This window comes from Myotis brandtii, unplaced genomic scaffold (assembly GCF_000412655.1).
Source record: "Myotis brandtii unplaced genomic scaffold, ASM41265v1 scaffold1006, whole genome shotgun sequence".
NCBI classification, from domain to species: Eukaryota; Metazoa; Chordata; class Mammalia; order Chiroptera; family Vespertilionidae; genus Myotis; species Myotis brandtii.
The window spans coordinates 1,198,804-1,204,470 of NW_005353349.1; positions in this window are offsets into that span (position 1 = coordinate 1,198,804).

A 5,667-nucleotide genomic window follows, 5' to 3' on the forward strand; every position below is an offset into this window, starting at 1 on the left:
TGAGGGGCCCCCTCCCCCCCGAGTGCACAAATATTTGTGCACTGGGCCTCTAGTATATATATAAAAGACTAAGTGACCGACCATATATCCGTCCAACCATCCGACCGACCGGTACATGTGACATGCACTGGCAATTTAAAAATGAACCTTGGCCCTAGCTGGTTTGGCTCAGTGGATAGAGCGTCAGCCTGTGGACTGAAGGGTCCCAGGTTCAATTCTGGTCAAGGGCATGTACCTTGGTTGCGGGCATATCCCCAGTGGGGGGGTATGCAGGAGGCAGCTGATCGATGTTTTTCTCTCATCAATGTTTCTAACTATCCCTCTCCTTTCTTCTTTGTAAAAAAATCAATAAAATATATCTAAAAGATAAAATAAAATAAAAAAATAAAAATAAAAATGAACCTTGACTCACACATGCACAATACGTGTAAAGCTCTCGCTGGCACCAATCGCACACGTGCGTTTCGATCTGTCATTGTCAATCGTGAATTTGGTTGTTTTTGTTGACATTCTGAAGCTGAAAGTAAGTGACATCATTGACAGAATATGTCTGAAGTCCAACTATTGGCACAACGTACCTCTGAAGCCAAAAGAAGCTGGCATCATCGACAGAATGTATTAAGAGTATTTTTACTCTTAATGTATATACAGGGAGATATTAGAATAACTTTAATCAATTTATCAGTCATTGTTTTAATCAATGTTTTTATATCATGCTTTTGTTGTTTATCATATTTTTGTTTTCATATCATGTTTTTGTTTTCATATCATGTCTTTGTTGTTATATCATGTTATTATTCTTTATTTATTAATCAATTTATATATTATTGCCATATATACTTTACTAATTTTCTTTCATCTCTGATACTTCTACTATAGAGAAAGGACTAATAGCATATTAAAATATTTCTTCTAATTAATTTCCTTTCAATGTGTACGAATCTGTGCACTGGGGCCAGTAGTTTAATATAAAATGGATCTTCACAGCATGTACTCTTGTCTTAGTTTTCCCTCAATATTCTTTGTGAGATTTATCTATATTTGTGAATATAGTTGTAGAATATCCAATTCTCATCGCTTTACAGTATCCCTATTTGTGTATATAGAATAATGGATTTATTCATTTTATTGCTGATTTGCATTTGTGTAGTTCCCAATTAAGGAATATTATGAACAAAGTTGTGATAAATATTCTAGGATTGTGGGTTCTTGTTAAGACATATAGGCATTCTGTTGAATACATAACGAGGAATAGATTGGCGAGGTTGAGCATATGTGCAGCTTTAGTAGATATTTTCAAATAGTTTCCAAGTATGTGTACCAAATTACACTCCCACTGGCAGTATAGGAGTGTCCTGGTTCATCCACATATTTGCCAACATCCAATATTTTCCAGGTTGTTTATCTTAGCTGTTCTGGTGGGTATATAGTTATATGTCAGTATGCTTTTAATTTATATGCCCTGATATCTAATAAACTTGAATATTTTTTCCTGAATTTCAGAAGTAATTTGTATATCCTCTTTTGCAAAGTACCCAGTCCTTTGCTATTTTTTCTATGGAATTATCCACATTTTTCTATTGACTTATAAAGTTTTTTACATATTCTGGATAAAAGTTTTTTTGTCAGCTAAATGAACAACAGATATTTCATTTTCTACTCTGTGAGTTTCTTTTGTTTTAATGTTCTAATGAGTGTATTCTTTAAATATATATTGATTTGAGAGAGGAAGGGAGAAGGATAGAGAGATGGAAACATCAAAATCTCAATGATGAGAGAGAATTATTGATTGGCTGCCTCTTGCATACCCACTACGGGGGGATCAAGTCAGCAACCAGGGCATGTGCCCTAACTAGAAATTGAACCTTGACCTCCTGGTTCATAGGTCGACACTCTGGGGGGACCAAGTCAGCAACCAGGACATGTGCCCTAACTAGGAATTGAACCTTGACCTCCTGGTTCATAGGTCGACACTCAACCACTGAGCCACGCTGGTTGGGTATGAGTTTCTTTTTTAATTTTCTGGGTAACTAGATTTTTTAAAAACTGATAACATATTGTGATTTTTATCAAATTTTATAAATACATTTTACGGGTTCTGTTAGCTCTATTAAAAATAACTTCCTCCCCTCTTCCCCCAAATGATAGAAGTCGAGTGAAATTCAAACAGTATAATTAACCAAAGAAACTTCAATGCTTCCATCCCAGGCCTGTGCTCCCCTTGGATATCCTGGAGGCCCAAGTTAATCTGTCATTCCTTATTTTCCCATTTTGTTTTTCAAAAATTACTTCTGGGCATTGACATTTCTAACAGAATCATCAGTATTAGAAGGGCAAAATAGCATTGCTCAGCATTTTAGGAAGAGAGTAGGGCAAATAACAAGGCAGATTGTACAAAATGACCTTATATTTGGGAAGTAGTAGAAGGTTGCAAACAAGACTTGTGTAAATATTATGGGAGTTAAGTAGCACATTTGGGACCTTGACCTATATATAAGTCAGTGATTACATTACTGCGGTCATTCATTTATTTATTAACTACCTATTGTTTTATACTGTTCTGGTATTTTTTTCTATATTTATTTGACGCTTAATTAAATTTGTGTTTGTCCAAAGAAAGGACTGGCACCTAGTTCAGTCTCTAAAAGCCTTTCCCATGCCTTTCTACAATAGAGGGACATGGTCTCTGCTCCCTAGGATCTCAAAATTGTGTGAGACATACCTCTACAGTTCTGACAAGAGTATATTGCAAAATTATTGAAGATAGTATTTGCCAGGATTTTCCACTGTACAGTTATTTTCCCCTTTCCATAGTGTACTCTTTGTAAGCAAGTCACTAAGCATATCCGTAATTAAGGAGTAGCTGAGCTAGTATTTACATTCATTACTTGAAATTCCTCTCTATTGGAGAGTTATCTCTTCTCCTCTGTATATCTTTTATTCTATCATTTATTTATGTCAGAATGGGCTATATTTTGTACTCGGGGCTATAGATCAAGAATATATTATTTATTTTGTTACTCAAATTGATCCTGCTTTGGCCATTGAACACTTTCAGCTGGCGTCTGTGTCCATTTCGCATAGCCTCATCATTTTGTGTTTTGAGCAGTACTTCAGTTGCTGGCGCTACAAGCTGCTATAGTTTTTCTTGTATATTCTATGCCCTGGATCTAAAACAAGCCATTTATTGAAGAGTTGTGATCTCTTCTATTGGAGAATGGTATTAGAAACTGAGATCTGAACACCAGGCTGGGCTCTACTGTCTTTTCGTGGAAGAGGTCTTTTCTATGAATATATAGACTACTGTACAACTTGATGAATTCGACATTTCAGGTTGAACTTTCTGATTTGATACCTCTAAGGCCTATACCTTTGGAACCCCATCTCTCACTTCCTCAGCTGTGGGCTGAGAAAGACTAGCTTTATATGAGCCTTTTTCACTGAACACCTCTTTGTTCAAATATAGATTGCCAGTCCTTTTCATGTGTGCATTAACACCTAACTGAAGACCTCTCTGAAGCAATCAGAAGAATTAAAAAAGGATAGCTTTATAGGGGATATTTTTCATCAAAACATCTTTTCATAGATTTAGCTGTTCTTGTAAATTGGCTGATTGTTGGACTGTTTTGCTTGAACTTGGAAAGAACTGACTGCGGAGACCTACACACCGCTCAGCATCCACCACCACATCCACGGAGTATTCAGTGTGACTTGTCAGAGCTGGGCTAATTAATCTGTACCGCAACCCCATTTAATCCTTTAAACAGCCTCTTGCATAAATGCTATTTGCTATCCCTATAATTTCTACTTTACAGTTGAGGAAACTGAACCTGAAAGACCAACTAGCCCAGGGCCACACAGCTAGAAACTGGGGTGGATCTCTGAGTGCTCATCTCTCTGACCTCAATTAGCCTCATTGATATAACCTCACTTACCCACTGTCCTATGTGGCCTATATTAGAGCCAGTTGTCTCAGACTGTTCTGCTTCATATACATTTTCCCCAGGTGAATTTCTTTTTATTGTTGACACTATTTTTTTTAATTATCTTTATTGTTGAAAGTATTACAGATGTTCCATTTTTTTCTTCCCATTGATCCCTTCCACCCCTCACCCGCCCCTCCCAGGCCTTCATCACACTATTAGCTGTGCCCATGGGCTATGCCTAATGAATATAAATTCCCTGGTTAATCTCTCCCCCGCCCCAACTACCCCCCTTGCTTCATATACTTTTAAAGAGGATTCTAACTATCTGTGCTTAATGTATAAAGCTTCACATGTAATTTTAAGAAGGATTATTTATTTTTAGAATAGTCTCTTAAATTTTGGCTTAGCAAGTGCAATCACCATAAGCATGGCTGGAAAGTTCAACCAAAACTCATCTATATAAAGGCTTATGAGAAGAAAGGGCACATTCAGTGGGAAATTCTCGGGAAAATCATGTTGTTGAATAAGAAAATTTACATTTATTTTCACAATTTGATTTTATGTGTGTGAATACTGATATAAATGTGGAGATTTGGTTAGTAATAGAACCATACCACAGGATTTTCATTAATCAATAAATATTTTTCATGGCATTTGTGTCTTTTACATTTTAACTCAGAAAGCAGCATTGCTGAGTGAAAAATACATAGGTTTGGGAACCAGAGGAAACTTGATTCAAGTCCTGACTTTGTCACTTATTAACTACTAGTAAATGATTTTAAGAAAGTTTTTTAAATGTCTGTCCCTCAGTTTCCTCACTGGTAAAATGAAAATAATAGAAAGATGTTTATGAAGGCTAAGTGAGATAGCATATGCAAAGTACTTGACCCACAGATAATCCCACTATACTGCAATGATATATGCACCTATTCCATGACATGTTGCAATGTACAATGGCAATGTAGACAGTGCACATTGCTGAGTTAAAGTGGTTTGGGTGCATGATGTCAGGTAATGCTCACTGAAATTCTTGAAGTATGCATTGCTGTATAGTTCATTACAAATAAGAAAAAGATCTACTTAGGAATGTAAAGAAGTTTATCAGAGGCAGTGTGAGGAAAGTCAGAACTTGAACCTAGTATTTTCTAAGACATGCATTTTAATCCCTCTGCTCTGTTAATTTCCACTACGAGCACCACAAACAACAGGACAGAGTCTAATCTGTTCACAGGGTAACCTTGCTGTTCTGCTTAATGCACATTAAGTTCAATAAATAACCGAATGAGAACTAATGAGTGAATGAAAACTAATCTTGCTTTCCTCTCTCTCTAAACCTAAATAAAATTTAGCAAAATTAGAGACACATTCCTTAATCCTTAGGCCCACTGTTTTGCTGTTGTTGTTAATCCTCACCTGAGGATATTTTTTTCCATTGATTTTTTTTTTTAGAAAGAGTGGAGAGAGTGGAAGGGAGGGGAAGAGACAGAGAAAGAAACATTGATGTAAGAGAGAGAGACATTGATTGGTTGCCTACTGCATGCACCCCAGCCAGGCAGGGGATCCAGCCTGCAACTGAGGCATCTGCCCTTGACTGGAATTGACCCTGGGGCACTCAGTTGCTGTGCCAATACTCTATCCACTGAGCCAAACTGACTAGGGCCTTACGTCCACTTTTATTCCCTTTTCTTCCTTGTCTGCAAAAATATGATTATGTAACAAGTCTAAAACACTTATTGCTCAT